Source organism: Calliphora vicina, chromosome 5 (assembly GCF_958450345.1).
Source record: "Calliphora vicina chromosome 5, idCalVici1.1, whole genome shotgun sequence".
NCBI lineage: Eukaryota > Metazoa > Arthropoda > Insecta > Diptera > Calliphoridae > Calliphora > Calliphora vicina.
The window spans coordinates 63,018,904-63,037,101 of NC_088784.1; the positions used below are offsets into that span (position 1 = coordinate 63,018,904).

Consider the following 18,198-nt stretch of genomic DNA (forward strand, 5'->3'; position numbering starts at 1 on the left):
ATCTGTCAATAATAAATTCAATTAAATTACAAAACGAAAAACCCTCTCTTATACAAGTGTTTTGGAGGGGGAAAAATAATATTAAAATACAAACACTTGATACATTTAATAAACAATTTATTTAATTAATTATATTGTGCTTATTTGTTTTAAACACAAAATGTTTAAACTATTTCAATGATGTAATATGTGTTTGTTCAATTTTGTAATATTTCAAAAAAACAAAGCAAATAAACTTTGTTTGTTATTCTTATGCCCAATATATTTATGGATCCAAACACAATGTTTATTTTAAAGTGGCCCCAATTTACAAAACATTTATTTTTATCTTGTATTTTTTGAAAATATAGTTTCTTTCAAACATTTAAATGTTTGGCTAAAATATTTTAAATTGAACAAATTTAACATAAAACGTAAGAAAAATATTTGTGTGTCAAATACGCTGTCAAAGTGTCAAAAAATATAATAATAATTGTTGATGGTTTAATTATGGCACTTTACAGAATTTGAATACCCATAATGAGGGCCAGCCAGGCATAGTGATGCCAACTTTGAGAATGTCATTAGTTACTTTTACATTACATTAGGGTGGTGTTTCTTTTTTAAACTATAAATTAATTTTTAGAATTCTATAGGACTATGGTTATTGCTATACATGTTATAATAATTTATTAAACTCTGAAAAATTCAAACAATACTTTCTTCACCTCTATGTATGTTATTAGAAAGATATTTCTGTACTGTTAAAATTAAATTCAAAATTTCAAATTCAAATTTAGTGCTGATGCGAAACAGGTTAACATTGCAATTGTGTACCAAGTGTCATACTAATCCAGGCCTCACTTCTGGATAAAGAGAAAATAAACTGCCTAATATTTATATCTAGGTTTACAATTTTAATTTGTATTTAAATGTTAATACATTTTCACAACAACAGCCGAAATTTTACAGTTTTTCTTTAAATTCAAATAAAAAACAAACAAAAGCAATGATTCAAAAAAAACATTTGCCAAATAAATAGTAATTTTAACACGTGCATTTAGTACAATATTTGCTAATTGTTTGTTAAAATTTGTTTTCAATATTTTTCTCTTTAGGAAAAATTTAAAACAAATCATTAACAATTGTGGTTTATTGACATTTTACAGCTAAATGAAAAATTACCCTAATTTATTTCATAATTTCACTTGTCAGTTAATATTAATTTGAAATACTTTGTATTTATGTATTTAAAATGAACTATTCAAAGAAATTTCTTATTTAAATAAAATAAATTTTTAGCTTTATTTGTTTGTGTTCATTTTTCATTTGTTTCTATTTTGTTTTGTTATTTTATCATCATACTAAATAGCTGTCAAGTAACTAATTGAAGTCAATTAATTAATTAAATTTAATTAAAATCAGTATGTGATCAAATAAATGGGAAAGCGCGTATTACAATTACACATGACCATGTTCACTCACATGTTGTGAGGGGTTAGTTAGTTGACAACATTTTAAACGCTGAAAAACATAAAATAAAAATACAAAAAAAAAAAATTTTGTTTTTGTCCCACATCTAAATAAATAAATATATAAATAAATAAGTAAATATCATCTGGTAAAAACGCATAATTAGTCAACAAATGTTCATTGTATTTAAATCATCATATTGTCTGAAAAGGTTTAAACTTTTAAATATTTTAGTAAACACAGACGATTAAATATTTGAATTTATATGAAAATCATTTTGCCGGATTTACTGAATCAGACCCAATCTCTAACTCCCTGTCTATACTTGACAATAACATTTAATGACGTTTGTTGTCAAGAACAAAATCACTAACAATTTTGTGAAAACAAAGTAATAATATTAATAAATGCTATTTATTTATCTTGACAACCATTTTGACGTTTATCATAACAAAAAATTATCAGGTATAGACGACATAGGGTATAGCTTTTGTTTATCATATTGGAAAAATATTATTTGTCATTTGTTATTTACATGAAATGCAACAAAAATACAGATGTTTGCATTTAGTATTCCAAATTAAAAATCATGTGATAAAATTCTACATCTGTTGCTAATTTAAATCAATTGTATATTTGATTTTATTTTTTTTGGTAAAAATGATGCAAGTTTTTGCATAAAACTACTCATACCCAACAACCCACCAAAATAAAACGCATTGATTAAGAATCTGAACAATTTATCTTATTCACACTTGTTTGGCACACCGCTATTTCTGTGTAAAATAAAAAGTAAATTTTGAACACTAGAACCAATGCACATCTCGTGAGTAAAACTTTAAAAATAGATTTTGAAATTTTAAAAACAAAAACTATAGAACGTTGATCTTTTTTTTCTTTCTTTTTATGGTTTTTCAAATTTGTTTTTGAATATAAATTATGTAAGAGACAGGTAATTTGCTTTATAAATTTTAATGCAGGTGTAAAATTCTTATAACAATGTAGAGTGAGTGATAAAACAATGGAAATATTTTTGAAAACTATATTCTGTAATTTCTGTTTTGAAAAACATGAGCTTTGTTTTAATAACTTATATGTATGAAATTTTGAAGGATACATATCTGTCATTTATTCTCATTTATTTATTAATTTATTGAACAATATTTTTTTTTTGAAAAAATACATCAAAAACTTATCATACAAACCTCCTAGTATAACTCCTACTTGTTTGTGAATATTTTTTTATTGATTAAATAAATTCAAATAAAATTCGGTTCATTCACTCCATTGAAAAATTATAAATAATTATTGCATTTTTGAAAACATGTGTTACTTTGTTAAATGAATAAATAATAAAAAAAATAATTATTTATAAAATAACAGAAAAAAACCAATACAAATTTTCAACATCAATCATACTCATAATTGGTTTTTGTCTGTTAAGAAGTTTTTTTTTATATTTTTTGTTTTTTTTTTTAATGTATATCAGCAATTTATAAAATAAATCAATTTTTATTTTTATAAAAAAAACTCACTATGTTTTAATGAACTCTTATTTGTTGCAATAATTTTGTTTTTAAGACAAACAAACTGACAGATGACAAATACAAAACACAACAATTTGCATTTTTTTATTTAAAAAAGCGACGAATTGTCTATTGAAATTCTGTCACAAAGAAACTGTTTAAAATATCACACTGTGGGTTAGATACAAATATATATGGATATGTTTGCATGTATGTTTTAAAAATTTTGAAATTCACCGACAAAAAAGAAAACACAATAAATACAATTATGAATAATATTAGTGCAGTGAGTAGAATTTTAAATATACTACAATAGGACATTCTTTTAATTATTAACAATAAAAAATTCTTTAAATTCCCCAAAAATCATTTGAATCTAACACTGAACCTACTTTTAGTGATACTCACTGAACGTTAAACGCTCAAATTAACATTCAAACTGAACATACTGCCAAAATGAACAGTTGTTATTATTATTGTTTAGATGTTGTGGTTTGATGACTCTTGCAATTTGTCATAAGCGTTAGATAAATTAAATAAACAAAATAAAAACGCACAAATTTTCTTAAATTAATGGATGAACGAAAACAAGAAAACAAATTCATTGAGTTTATTATTTATTATGTTCGTTGTTGTCGTTGTATTTTTTGTTATAAAAAAAATTATTGATTCAAGGCAACAGTCGAGTGTCAAACTAATTTGCATTCGCCATTAAGAAAACAAATCAAATCAAATTTCTTATATTTTCTTAATTTTGTGAGATGACAAATAAATAAAAAATACATAATTTAATGACAATAACAATTCGATTACATTTAACGGAAAATTTGAAATTTCCACGAATGAAAGAGGGTTGGCAACACTAAACAGTGAGAAAAACAAGCAGAGCACAGCAGAGTGGAGAGAATTTAAAAAAAATGGAAATAAATCTGTAATTTCTAGACAGAAAGTCTGATTTTAATAAAACTTCGCTTAGCTATAGAAAAGTTTATGTTTTGAATTTGTACCCTTTGGGGAACAGGGTCACAAGGAGCTAAAGTGAAATATCTAGGGACTATGCAACATTGAAAACGATGTTTTTGATCCGATTGTACGATAAAGAGTGAGTAAAAAAAACTTATATTTGTATTAAGTTAAATAAAACGTAATCGTTCAATATAAAAATTCTCAAAAATACGTAAATTTATTCAAATATTGTACAAATTCCTTAAACATTAAAATATTGACATATTACTCGGTAATCCTCCTTTTAAAGATTTTATACAAGAGCCCAACACCTTTCTACAGGCCGAAGTTCTGGGCAGTTGGGTGGATTTACCACCTCCCGTGGCACAAAATTTATATACCATTCAAAGGCCTTTTTCTAAAGTGGCATGATGCCAAATCGGTCCAGAAATATGAAGTCAAAGGTGAAAAGCGTTTTTGTACACTCAGTAATATATTTTTCTATTTCTATCGTGCCTAATGTCACAAATAATTGGCTTCTTTTGCCACAACTGCAAATGGCTTGCCACACAAGGAACTTCTTGGGAAAGTTTTGTTTGTTTTTTTTGTCCGATATTGTTCTTGAACATTATATCGTCCATCAGCCACATAAAAATCTTGACCGGAAGTTGTGAAAAGTCTGCCAGGACATAAGATTCATCATCCATCCCACAACAGGTGTTTTTAGGTTAGCTTCCCAGACAGCCGCATAGTGAAGATTGGAAAGAGAGCTGCTCACTTGGGTTCAGGTCTGAAAATAAAGAAAGAAAGAAAAACAAGGGACAGATAGAAATGAAAGGAGAAGGGGAAGTCAGATGTAATGAAGAAGTGAAGAGGAAGGAGGTCCGATAAAGAGAGGAGAATATTATTATTATTAGGCACCAGTTGATTGACGGATAATAGGACTCTCCATTGAGATTTCCGTGTATGACCTAATTAGCCATTTGCTATACCTGATAAAGGCATTGATGCACTCTAGCTTCATATCCGAAAGCTCAGACAAACTATTTAAGGAAGTCTATGTGTCCGTAACACAGTTGCACAGTTGCCCGTAATATCTCCGTGTTCACGTACACATATGAGTACGACTGTTGAATGTCTCGCCATCCTGTTTAAGGATGCTCAGCATTCCTGGATTAAGTTAGATGTGTACACACCTGTCAGAGATTTTATTGCGGTCTGACTGTCAGTATATATACGAGCCAGTTATCCGCCCTTTAATGGCCGATATTTCAGCTTGAATAATGCTACATTCATTCTAAAGATAGCCTAGTTTCGAATTCCTGAATATAGACACCTATGCGAATCCGATCTGCCTTCCTAGAATCGTCCGTGTAGACTGAGAGACTTGTTGTGTTATGTAGAGGTCCGTCCATTTATTCCGTGTTGTACGGAATTGAGAAACCGAAGTTCCTCGATAGAAAGGTCCTAGAGATGCAGTAATCAATATTATCCGGAAGATTCTGTATGGAGCATGTTTCCACGCGCCAATCGCATTTAGCCTAAAGGCCGAAATGAATGCCATTTTCCTGGTCTTTAGATCCACATAGATCCAGTTCAGTATAGTAAAGAGCGACTTTGTTGCAGTCGTTCTTAGAGCTCTTATTATCAGGATTGCCGTTCTCCTTAAAACACTCTCGAATACCATACAAATTGAACCTTGGTGTCTCCCACCATACAGAGACTCCATAGAATAATATCGGCTTGGTGACCCTATGAAATAGCCAATTAACCTTCTTACAGACATACAGTGCCGTTAAGGCTTTTGATGTCATTGAAAGGATATTGGGTTTCCAGGATAGTCTACTATCCAGAATAACTCCCAAATATTTTGCTCTGTCCTATAGCGTTAGTTCACCATTTAATCACGAAAGCGAGAAGTGAAAGACCTTGTACTTCCTTGTGAACAGTACAAGCTCGGTCTTGCTTGAGTTTATACTACATTACTGAAAACTCCTTCTATATCCAGAAAGGCCACTAATGTGAAATTGCCAAATTCAAGGGATTTCTCGATATATCCCACAAAGGAGTGAAGTGCTGTCTCAACAGATTTGCCTTTTATGTAGGCGTGTTGAGAAGAAGATAGTGATTCTTGATTCAAAGACACTCGTATATGGATGTCGATGATTCTCTCTAAGGTTTTCAGCAAGGATGATGATAGGTAACATTTTGACCTAAATAACAGTTGAAAATTAATGATTTAGAAAAGATAATATTTGACATGTAAATATTTTCGAATTCTCATTGGCTACGTCAAATTTTATTCCGATCGGACCAGCCGTTTAGAAATGCCAGATTTATTTCCCAAAAATTTCGATTCTGCCCCACTGTGCATTGTTAATCGTCTATTTAGGTAGTTTGTTAATAATTTAGTTTGATAACAATTTTATGATATTAACAATTATATTTCTACATTATTTTTTTTTCAAATCCCAATGTTATGCATTAAATTTTTCGAAACTAACTGGCAGCAGTTTTCAGCAAAAAAACAATCAGCCATTTTGTGTATATAATTTAAAAACTAGAGTAAATCTGATACGCTTTACATTTCTGTATGAATAATAAAAAAATTTTGTTAAATTTTTCAATAAATTATACAATTTTTGCCAACCAAAATAACCCTAATTCTAGAGCATTATTAATTGCTAGTTTTTATTAGCCTTAATTTTGTTTGTAATACACAATTTGTTTTAAACATTTTTTTAAAAAAAAACACCAAAATTTAAACATTTATAATGCATAATAATAATAATAATTCTAAATTTTGCTGTAAACTCTTAACATCAACATGAACAACATCATCATTATTATTGTCAGCCTGATGATCATGTTTGTAAACAACATGATGATAATGATGATCATTTTGTCAGCAACATTAGCGGCACAGATGTGCGATTGCAACAGGCAAAACAATTTTGTTTTTGTCTTAAATTGTATTCATTTAGACAAAAAATAAATAAAAAAATTGAAATATTTTTTAGTGACAACATTTAGCATCTGCTGCCAACAAACCAGATTGTTGTGAGTTTTTTATTGGATATTTTTTTTTTTTGATTTTTTTCTTTATTGCAATAAAATTACTCGCTCACATATTTATTTGCGTTTAATACTTAAAATGTTTTGCAAAAAAAAAGAAAGAAACAAATTATTTATATATATTTTTTTTGTGGTAATTAAATGTTAAAAATTGCATCAGTTTATTTATTTTTCTTGTTGTTTTTCAACGCAATGCTTAAAATTAAAATAAAATATATTTGATTTTTTTTTTTGCTCTTTAGTGTGGTGTTTTGTGTGGTATCAAAACGAGCGAGTGCATTAGTAGCCGTTTAAACATTTGCTTCAAATATTTACATTTTTATTGAATTTTAAACACCCTACTATTTAGATAAATTTAAATTTAGAATTTCTATTTAGTTAAAAAGTTCTAAATTCGTTTTAACATAATGCAAATTAAAATCGGTGGTTTAATTCAACAAATACAACTATACAAAAACAGCAGGCATTTTGTTTTTGTTAAAACTCCCAACTGTCAATAAAGGCGAATTCAAAAATAATAAATCCTCGTGCTAGAATAGAAGAAATGTGTATTTCGTCAAATTGTTGCACACTTATTTATTTGCATTATTTTTTTCTTTTTTAAAACCGTTTTTATTTTGACACTCTCCAATGTTATCAAACTTAAATACAAATTTTGACAGCTGATGTCAGCTGAGCTAACGAGTACATCTTATTAAATATACCTTGATGTTATTGAAGGCAGCACATATTAGTACATCTATGGAACTAATGGCAAATGTCAAAAAATAATCTCGAACCGTATGATTATTTTGAAGTTTTGTACCAGTTTTGTAATTTGTAGAGCGTATGATTATTTTTATGTTTTGTACCAGTTTTGTCAGCTGGTTCATATCTATATTTATCAGTGGCAACTACTGTAACTTGAAGGCCCAAGCACATACAATATTTTCGCTTTATCTGCGAATGACTGGGATTTATATATATTGAGTATTCCAAACAGTACAACAAAGTTGGTTTCTTTTTATCTTTGAAATATGGAAATGTATGGAATATTACATCGTGCAAATGTCTGCCGAGGCTTCACTGGAGAATTATCCATTTTTCATGACCTTTGACTTTGAGGACCGCTGTTGTTTTGTAGCATATTCCATGGCCAGTTCAAATCACATCCACGTAAGGTGGATGCTGAATGTTCAATGTGGGTGGCATGAGTTTTGTTGCACGTATGTTAAAACCAAATGTCGTTGGTGTCCATATCATCCAATTCAGGGCAAAAGAAGGTGTTGATCATCGACCTATAGCGCTAGCAGTTGACGGTGATGGCCTAACCAAAGATATATGGACCGATGATGCCGCTAGCCCAAAATCCTCTCCAAACAGTGACTTTTTCGGAATGCATTCCAAATTCGACCATGTGTGTTTTTCAATATGACGGCGATGGCCTGGCCAACGTCATTCTCAAATATATATGGACCGATGATGCCACTAGCCAAAAATCATCAACAAACAGTGATTTTTTCGGAATGCATTGGACGCTCTTGGATCTCATGTGGATTGGTATCGTTCCAAATTTGACAATTTTGTTTGTTAATACACTCGCGGAATCTTGCGCAAACAGAACTCCAATTTCCGTCCATGGTGACTTGGCAAAACAATGTCCATAAAAGACAGCCAATTCGATAGATGTGGCTTCAACAGTATGACCGCTATCGTCAATATTCAAAAGTCTCTATTGGGAGACCTTTTATGAAAAAAGTTTAAATTCTCCTTGGTTTGTGACAGCATGATTCAAGCAAATTGAGTCAAATTCATTAATTTGTTATATATGAAGATTAACATTCCCATTATGTTATTTAGTTAAGGCAACCTTGTATAAATTCGCCTTGGGTGAAGCTATTCAGATTGACGGTTTTCAATAACCCTAATAAATAGTCAGTGCATTAAAAGAAAACGCTCAGAATCACTTTGAACTCATTTATCTTATTATTTTACAAATTATTAAAAATCAAGTAAGAGAGCTATATTCGGCTATGCCGAAGCTTTTTTCGAATTATTATTTTAAATTTTTTTTTTCTAAATTTAAAAAAAAAATTTTTGTTTTTTAAATTTTTTTTTGCCGATTTTGACTCATTGTAGGTCCAACTTACTATGTTGTTGCAAAGGTCTTTGAAATATCTATCATTAGATATCCATATTGTCTATATTAATGACTTGGTAATCCAGATATAGGTCAAAAATCGAGGTTGTCCTGGTTTTTTCCTCATATCTCAGCCATTTGTGGACCGATTTTGCTGATTTTAAATAGGAAACTTCTCGAAAGCATGTCTGACAGAATTATTGAAGATTTGGATCCCGAAGATATCTGGGGTCTTCAGAAAATTGATTTCAACAGACAGACGGACAGACAGACAAACAGACGGACATGGCTTAATCGACTCCGCTATCTATAAGGATCCAGAATATATATATGTACTTTATATTGTCGAAAAATTATATTGTGGAAATTACAAACGAAATGACAAACTTATATATACCCTTCTCACGAAGGTGAAGGGTATAAAAATGTACAACTGGAGCGATTTAAGATATTTGTTCTTCAATAATCTTGACGCTTTAATCTTTTAGGGCTTTCTGAAATACAATTAGAAATGTCTAAAATATAACTAAAAAATTCTGAAATTTCTCAAATACATTTGGTTGAATGCAAATTATTCAAAACCAGAATTGTGGCGACCAGTTCAATATGTTTGGTTCTCATTGTTAGATAGTGATAAATTTTGTGTCACTATATTTAAGGAATCAGAGTGTTTGGAAATTCAAGGTGTTTGGAAATTTTATTGAATTAAAATTTATGTTTTGCTGCAAAACTTGGCACTATTAATTTGTCACGTTAGTTAACAGACTGTTCTGTAATTGGATGATGTCTCCGTGGCAGTGTCAGGAGTATCAAGAGTGGACACAGTGAGATTCCTTCGTAAACTTATTTTGTACTTTTCTCAAGGAAGTCCCATGTTAAATTGGCTTCCAGTTTACCTTGGTCCAAAAGCATTACTCCTAATGCGACTTTAAACTCGATACTACTGGCGTATATAACCGAAGGAACTTTAGCCAAAAAACCACATTGGGCCGTCTGGAAGGATTCCCAGACATCATAGATTACTGCACTCCTTGTGTCTTTTAGTTTACCGAACTAGTACACTATACGAAATTTTCACACTTCTTTTTGACCAAAATTAAAAATTTATATTATTCCAAAATTAAAATTTGTTGCTTTAATATAAAAAAAGAAACATAACAAATTAAACAAATCTATTAAGAGTTTTTGATAACATTGCTTTACCTTTATCGATTTCGAAATATCGGTTTATAAATGAGTTAGCAAAATGCGATTGAGTGCAGTAAATTATGTGTCAACTTCTGATAAATGTTTTATTAATAACAGCTGATAGATTTTAACAATCAAAAAAAGAAAAATAATGACGAACGTGAGTATTTTATTAATATGAAGTAAAATGTTTGTGAATTCGTCTGTTATTCAAATAAATTGGCAAAATTGGAGTAACTTTTAAGTGAACTAATGAAATAATGAATTGGAATATTAGGTAGTTTAGTTAGTGTATGTAAAATGTTAAAGGAGCATTCAAAAAGCTAAAATCCAAAAAATCTTTTAAACCGGTACAGCCGTTTGGCTTTTATTACATATGATAAATAGGTATAATTTCAAGTGTAGGCCGAGTTTACCGTGGGGTATTCGGACTTACACTGACAGTCTGCCCGTCCAGAAATCTCTTATTGATGGATTCTTCTGGATACCAGGAAACCACAATATCCCTTGGTCGCTTGAGACCATGTGCTTTGCGCCGACAAGAACAAATACTGATAAACATTTCCGGTTTAACCGAAAAAGTGTGTTTTTCATAAATATGTTTGAATGAGTTTCAGAAAATATATTTCATTAAAATCGGTTACCGTCATACAAAAACCGGTTTGTCAAAAAACCGAAACCGGTGAAGATTACAAAGATGAAAAAACCGGTTGACCGGTTTTCGGTTTTGGATACTCTAGTTGCAGTGATCACAGCTCAATGTCTGATGGGTGTGTATGCTAGGAGATTGATTCTTGCATATAATGAGGAAAATAATGGGTATGTAAAGCATCTCCTCTGCCACTGCCCGGCTCATACTGGCCAGATATTGGAAAGCCAGGGCGAATCCTTCCTTCACGAACTGATGGCTCTGATATCGGTAACAGACATCAGAAGGCTGAATGCCTCCATAAGTGTAACAGGGTGGTTTGGTAAGAATTCAAACCTAGGAAGTACACAGAGAAAACAGATTCGTGATAGCAACCGAATTTGTTGCCAATCGAATGATTCTACCTTAGTGACCAAATTTTACAGTTGTGGCTACAAAATTTTAGAAGTTGTAACAAATAAATGGTTGCTTCAACCGAAATTCTTCTTTATCAACTGACTTTCTGTTGATAGAACCGAAATATTATATACGTGCAACCGAATGATTCGACTGGCAACAAATGCTATCACGAATCTGTTTTCTGTGTGTAGGAAGTATTAGACTATTGACCATATTATTGTAAAAAATTACGAAATTCAATTGCAGGTACGATTAAATTACAAGAAGTATTGACCTAATTATTTATTTTTTCGGATTTTAATATTTTGTTCCATTAAAATCTTTAAAATTTAAAAACAATTTTTCTAAATTAACCTTTTTTGGCCGCAGATGGTAATGGGTACATGTCAGATCATTAATGGATATTTATCTAGATTCGAATCCAAACTATTTATTTTGTAAAGCCAGATTTCTATGTAAATGTAGTGCCTTTTCAACTCGTGAATTACCAATTTTTTTCTGTTTACATTAGGTTTTGCGATTGAAAAACTCAACTATTCAACCATAGCACAAAAACAACTTGAAAAAAAAACATCTCTAAGATTTTCTATAAACAACCTGCACGATATCTAGATACATACATACATTTATAGATAGTTTGGTTGGTTGCTTGTTGTTCATGTTGTTGTAAGATCAGCAGCAAAGAACAACAACAATATGAATTTTTCATTAAAATTTTCTTAAGTTGTTGTTTTGTACTACATATTTATTATTATTATTGTTGTTGTTGTTTTTGAGTGCATCTTGTACCGGCTGTTTTTGTTTTCAAAATTGTTTAGATTTTCTTTTCTTTTTTTAAATTTTATTTTGATTCTTGTTTTTTGTTGTTTCTAGTCTTTGTCGTCATTTTGGCTCAGTTCAATAGTTTGTTGTTGTTGTTTTTGTTCCACCACTTGAAATTGTTGTTGTCGTTTTGTATGCATTTATTATATTTTTGTTAAAATTTTTAGTGCAGCCAACAACGTTTCTTTTCGTTTTTGGCGTACGGTGGTGGCTGTGCCTGTGGTTGCAGCGCTTCGTGCCGTGCCGCCTAATCAGTGTGGGAACTTTTGTGTTTTTTCTTTTCTTTTGTCTTTTGTTTTTCTGCCTTGTGTTTTTGTTCTGTTACAAATATTTTTCATACAACGGCCCATATTCATTCTGAACGTTCACATCGTTCAGATCGGTTCAGTTCGCAAAAACTGTCGGCGTTTCTAAACACAATAGTTGATGATCGATTTGAAAATAATAGAAAAAAAAACAGAAAAACGAAAAAATCTTTCGGCGCGTATTTGTCTACAAGTGTTGAATATAAAATTCAAGTGTTACCATTAAAATAATATTTGTCATTTACAAATTTTAAATGCAAAAAAATTTGTCTTAAAAAAAAGAAATTTGTGTGAGTATTTTTTACCAAAGTGTTTAAAATATGTGTGATCAAGGAAGTAAATTGATTGAGTGATTTTCTCTATAAAAATCAGTGTAATGGAAAAAATTAATGTGATAATTTTTTTGATCCTTAAACATTTTATGTTTGTAAAAATTAAACTGATTTTATTTTAGATCCTTAAACGAAAATAATTTTATGGTATTAAACAAAAAAATATAAAAAAAATACATTTTCAGCATAAATATATATGTATTTGGACAGCATCATCGTTATCCTGTAGATATTGATAATATTTTGAATGCTAATCAGTTTGGGTTACAATTCGCTAAATTGTTCGAATACATTTAGTGTTTTTAGTGCAAAGTTCCTTTTTAAGTTAATGCTAATATAAGTCAAATCGGACAATGTTAACTTGTGCTTAATCGGTTCTGAAGTTTTAACATGTCCTTACAAAAGGAACCATTAATTTTGTTTAGTTTTATTAAAAATTCTGTTATTGTATATTATTTTTTATTTTAAATCGTAATCTATACAGAATTACCTTTCTGAAAAGATGAACAAATCATAAATCGTTTGAAAAATAATTGAGTTATTACAAATGTCAAATAGGATTTTTGGCTCGTGGAAATAATAAAATAAACCTATTTTTTTATCAACAGGTTGGAAATTGTATATACTTTTCGTAAATATCTAAATTGTAATTATATTTTAATGTACTAGGGTCTCCCAGTGGCCGAAATTCGACCACTTCAAAAACGATGGAACCACTGGACCACTTCACCTTTATGGAAAGAATTTTGAAATAAATTTTTACATTGTGCATATCTAGAGAAAATAACATTTTATGGTTTAAAATGTTTCACCAATATTGGTGGACAATAACATACTTAAAAGTGTACCACAAAAAACGTGTGGTTTTTTTTTTTATATACGAAGATTTAAAAGAAGAGATTTTTTAAAATTCGATAGATAAAAGGGTAAGAACGTCTAAAATCTGTAACCTAATATGTCCGAAATTAAGACAGATGGAATCAAAATTCAAAAAGAAGATTAATGCCGTCAATAAAGAAGCTAACACGTGTTAATACACGTGGGTAAAAACTTAATTTTTATACTTTTTATACCAAATCTAAAGTATTAAAGATGGGAATAAAATTTAAATCGAATTGATATTTTCATAAAAATATCTCGAATGTGTTTTGGTATTTTTTTGAGAACAAAATTGAACTGATTTTTGGTACTTTTTCTAAACAAAATAAAAATGTTTATAAAAAAACTGTACTCCTTTAGAAATCTATTGTAAAAATTTCTGTTTTTTCACAAAACACATTTGCAATAGCTTTCTGAAATTATTATTCCATACAATTTGATTAAACATATTTTTCAAATTCAAAATATATATTTTTTACAGACTCAAAAACTTTAAGTTTTGTTCAAAAAATGTCTGATATTTGATCCATGTTGGTTATTGGGTGCATTTCCAAAATTTTTCTATCTGCAAATTTTAAGAAATATTAAATAAGATTAGCAATAATAGGAGAATAGAAACGATGGTTTGTAAAAAAATTTGCCATTTTTCATACAAATTTGAAAATGAACTAATAGAATGAAAAAAATGTGCTCATGTTTATCACATTGCAATAATCAACTTTGGCCTACTGTAAACGGATATATTCAAAGACCATGGCATATTCTGAAAATCCAACTCAACTTTTGAAGTTACAAGTTTCAAAGAAATTTAAGCAGGGGGTAAATGATAGGTGTGCATTAGATATCGATATTTAAGTTCTATAGAGATTTCAATCGAAATTAATTTGCGCAAATTGGGACCCAGTAGTTTGGAAATTATATTTATTTTGATATTTGTGTTTAAGTGAATTAATAAGTTTTTCCCGAAATCCTTAGAGTTTAGATTGCGGGATTCCAATTGTTAAACTTGTAGAATTTGGTTAACAAAGTATTGAAAAATTTCAAATTGGTGCTATAAATAATTAACCAAATCCAAATGTTGCTATTGCTATTGGTTAAAATCGGTCCAACCAAAATATTATGAATTTTTTAATCGTCACACGTTTAAAAACAATGCACAAAAATCGGTTCCTGTATTACAATATATTGGTGGTGGGTATATCGCAAAGTCCACAGTAATGATTAGGGTGATCGATTCTTCGACATTTTTTAGAAACCGGTTTTCGGTTTCTTCGAAAAATTGCAATTTTATAATAACCGGTTAACCGGTTTTTTTTGAAAAATATTAAAACGCCTAGAAATAAGAAGAAAAAAGTTATATTTTTGAAATTAATATTTAATTTTTCTAAAAGTTAGTGGCTGATATTTTTGATATTTTATGACTTTAATTCAATTTCAAATGTTAACAAATACGTTAGGTTTTTTTAAATCTATTTTCTATTTGTGTCAAATTTGACATGAAGATCGTTAACGTCAGTAAATTTGAAGAACTTATGAAGGTAAAATAATCTCTTAGGGATAGGTAAAACACAGTTTAAATGCTTTGGAGTATATCTTTTAGAAAAAACCGGCTATTCGAGGAGAAAACCCCGGATTCTTCGATATTCGAAATGTGAGCTTTTCAAAAAAAACCGAAACCGACCTTACCAAAAAAACCGGTTATTAAAAACCGGGACGATCACCCTAGTAATGATGATAAAATACCACTTGAGAAGTCAATCGGCAAAAAATAACTTGACAAATTAATAGTGGCACATTTTGTAGCAAAAAATAAATTTGAATTCAATAAAATTCAAAAAGAAGCGTTCATCCTAAAAATGTCATATCTGATTCCTTAATAATCATACGACTCGCAGGTGACGCAGACTTTATCACTCTCTAAGGCCCAAGCCACGCAATGATCGGCTAAGTGGCCACGCAATGAGCGGCATTTCTGAGAGGCTAAGCGATAGTATTTCATATGTTTTAATTTTTTGACGCTCATCGCTCTGACGCTAGCCGCTCATTGCGTGGCCTCGGTCTTACCAGGAGAATCAAATACTATAATTCTATTTTGAATAATTAGCATTGAAATGAAAGTTTTCCCGATTGTTTATCTGCATTATTTCCAGATTTGTTTAATCATATTTTAGAAATTTTAATTGTATTTCAGAACTACAAACTTGCCAGCTCTAAGAGAGGACATACACAAATGAAATTGCATATCTGTCTGCTATGGTGTAGATAATTTTTCTTTAATAATTTGTAAAATAATAAGATAAATGAGTTTAAAGTGATTTTCTAGATTGCACTGACTGACTAAAATGCAACATTTGGATTATTGAAAACCGTAAATCTGGATAGTTTCACCAAGGCGAATTTATGCAAGGTGGCCTTAACTAAACAACATAAAAAAATAATTCGCTACTCATGGGGTCTTCATATAAAAAAATTTATGAATTTGACTCAATTTGCTTGAATCATGCTGTCACTTCATTAAATTCGCCTTGCATTTCCCTTTACCTCAAACCAAGGCTAATTTATACAAGGATTAAGCATGAACAATTTGTAAATTTGTTTCATAAACGGTCTTCCAATACAAACTTCCGAAATTTTGACAATACTCTTGAGGCTGCATTTGTCGAATTGGCTGTCATTTATTCAGTTTGTTTTGTCATATCACAATGTACAGTTATTCCGCTCAACAACACGTGCAAATGATAATTTTTTTTTTTCAAAATAGGGTTTCTGTGAACTGGTCACCGATATCGTGCGATTTGGCCCCATTATAATTTTTCCTGTGGGATTTTCTTAACATAACGGTTTACCTCAAAGCCAATATTACCCATGCCATCGGTAAAATTCAGACTGATTTATGCGCCAGAGTCATGGAAAATAGGACATTTCGGATGGGAGACACCCAGCGAAGCCGCGGCGAATATTAGCACGATGTTATATTCCATACATAATGACATCGATAGCACTTTCAAACGATAAAAAATGGAGATGATATCTCAAACACAGGAATGTCATTTATAACTTTTTAGATAATTCAGTATAAGTTAAATTAAAAAGGAGAGAAGTAATATCCAATAATAAAATTTTTACGAAAATTAAAAAAAATCAAAATTTCCCTTGTATGTAAATGCATTTTTAAACTTCAGATGCACGGCTTAACATTGTACGAAAAAGTTCGATCCTCACTTTTTCGAATAAAAAATAAAACAAAAAAACCGTAATATACTTAACAACAATTTAAATTAAAAATGCATTAAATCATTCGTCATGACTACATTTTCAAAAGTTTCCATTAAATTATCACTCACTGCATGAAGTATGTAGAACAATATTAGTCACAATTTTTCATTATCTTAGACGAAAAATACATTTTTTTTTTTCAAAAAAAGTTTCCATTGTTCAGTCACTCAGTGTTTTATTTATTTATTTATGCACAGATACAGACAGACAGATTAACTGAAATGAAACAAATAAGTATGAATGTGGTTTGTATATACGAGAGGATTGTGTTATTAATATTATTTATTTACATACAATAAATACATTTAGAATTTTGAAAAAGTTTTCAAAGCGTAGTTTTATTATTCTTCGTTCTAGTTAAAATCTACCTACGATCAACCAAAAATATTTAAATATCATTTTAATACGACTACAAATATGTAGTTTACTTTGGCTTTAACAACATTTTGTTGTTGTAGTTAGTTTACCATCTCTTTTTATGTAAAAATTCGAAAACAACATGTAGTCAGTCTTCTTGTTTAATACTCGTATACTGGAATAAAATAAAGTAAACAAGAAACCAAACAGAAGATTAGAATTACAAAAATAAAATGAAATTCTATTTAATGCCTGCAGTATTATGAACATTTCATATTGTTTGTTGTCATTTTATTATAGCTGCTGTTGCTACACTTAGACACCAATAACAACAGCGACAAGTAAGTAAATCATATTACTTAACAATTGTGACAATAACAACAACAACAACAACAACTAACTGTTTTGACAGTAATACTACATGTCATTTCAATTATCTTTGATATTTTCTTTTGCAGCAGACAGACTCTCTGTCAGTCTAACAATGCTAAATACATATGTATGAATGTATGTATTGATAAACATGTACAGACATGCATGTTTGTATGTAAATTCATAAATGCATTAACAATAATAATAATAACGACAATAACAACGATAACAAGAAAAATAAAATAGAAAATAAGAGAGTGTCAACAAAATATATACAATGTTGTTGATATGCACATACTTACAATGTATGAATATTAATACAGGGGTTTGCATGTTTTATAGAAAATTTGTGAAGATTTATAACGTCACCCACCTAAAATGCTAATGGCCATAGAGAATTATTTATAGAGACGCGACACTCAGTTTTGTCAAACAAAAATAACACAAATCATATGTCTGATACAACAACAAAATGCATTGAGTAACAAGTATTTTCAAAACT

The 18,198-nt window shown here is 29.8% G+C and overlaps 1 protein-coding gene across 2 annotated transcripts in view; it reads left to right on the forward strand.

Moving 5' to 3' along the window:
* Sesn (Sestrin) overlaps positions 1–18,198 on the forward strand; it is a 140,963-nt gene that overhangs the window by 26,655 nt on the left and 96,110 nt on the right. The window contains exon 1 of one of the 2 annotated variants that reach the window (XM_065511060.1): positions 12,572–12,770. The exons of the other annotated variant lie outside the window; for it this stretch is intronic. The gene's annotated coding sequence lies outside the window, so the exon portion shown is untranslated. Of the gene's footprint in view, positions 1–12,571; positions 12,771–18,198 lie in introns of those variants that run through there. 2 annotated transcript variants of the gene reach the window in all.